At 34.8% G+C, this 1,467-nt stretch overlaps 1 pseudogene; it reads right to left on the reverse strand.

Moving 5' to 3' along the window:
• Positions 1-470: 470 nt before the first annotated feature.
• LOC101390402 (succinate--CoA ligase [GDP-forming] subunit beta, mitochondrial pseudogene) lies at positions 471-1,467 on the reverse strand (annotated as a pseudogene).

Here is a 1,467-nt window from a genome sequence, read left to right on the forward strand (position 1 = left end):
GAATTCACAATATGTGTTGGAATAAGAAACTTTTAATAATGTTCTATTGTGTAATAGACACTTGTCATAATGTTTCAATAGTTTAATATGACCAAGCCATCTGTTTTAAGTATAATTTTGCCTGAGATTTTTGATCTCTATTTTTTTATTATTATCATTCTGGACTACATGTCCAGCAGAATTCTCTTAAATAAACTAGGTCCTGATCCAAAGTTTTCACTATATCCACATTATCCACTGGCCATATAGATTGCTCCCAAAAGTCAGCAAAATGCTGTCCACTGGCAGGTTTACCATGATAAAGAACATAACATGAGAAAATTACTTTAATGAAAACTATATGTGAAACCAGAATTAGGCTACTGAGATATCTATTCTTGAAAAAGAGTACAGATTTAAGATTTTCCATATAACTCTTGACCCTCTAACCTTTTTTTTTTTTTTTTCTCAGATGGAAAACTATTTTCTTCCTAGTGATGAGAACTGTCCCTTTTTCTAGGAATGGAGACTTTTATCACGAAAGGATTAAAAAAAAAGAACCACTTCTTTGCCATGCTGGCCACAGCCTTCTTGACTGCATTTTCCACATTAATGTTAGAAGTAATGAGGAGTTGGATATTGTTGAGTACGTTCTGAGGCTCCTGGACATTGATTCCTTCAAGCTTGACCACCAGAGCCATGATTTCTAGTTCTTAGCAGTCTTTGATGATGTCATCAGCAATAACAGCAAATTTCACTGTTCCACCTAAAACAATGTTGAGGATGGTTTCAACCTTAGGATTAGCAACGAGCAATTTAAATATTTAATACACCTGAGCTTCTCTTACACCATAACTGAGATCCAAGAAGTTGGCTAGGTTTTGACCATTAAGAGAAATGATGTCATATGGAGCCATGTCAAACCCAGCACCATTCACAAAGCAAATGATATTCCCATTTAGCTTTATATATTTTAGGTCATATCACTTTCAATGGATGTATTTTTTTATTTGTTGTCCATGGCAAATATGTCTTTTTGTAGGTATCTTGAATTGTCCTCAAAGTTTATCTTGGCATTAAAACAGATAACTTGTCCTTCCAGAGTTTCACCAAAAAATTTCACCTCTACCTAAGTAGCATAAATTTTCAGGAAGAAATTACATAGCTCCTTAATTTGATTCACAACCTGATTTTCATAGACCATATAAGACTAAATTTTCTCCCACCCACTAAACTTGACTATTCCTCAAAACAGCCTTCAGAAATGTAAATTTTCTCCTTAAAAATATATTCTGGTATAGAAGCTGCCACCTATTAAATGTGAATGCCTGAGCTAGAGGCTGCCCATTAGCAAAGGCCATTCCAGGATGGACCCATTAAAATTTCCAAGTAGCAGCTTCATATGCAGTGTCAGTCCAAAATATTTGAACTTTTACCTTGTTGTCTGACATGAGTTTCTTGCTCTTGAATTCCTGCAGGATCAGCCAT

This window comes from Ceratotherium simum, chromosome 7 (genome assembly GCF_057802395.1).
Source record: "Ceratotherium simum simum isolate JZ-2026a chromosome 7, ASM5780239v1, whole genome shotgun sequence".
Lineage (NCBI taxonomy): Eukaryota > Metazoa > Chordata > Mammalia > Perissodactyla > Rhinocerotidae > Ceratotherium > Ceratotherium simum.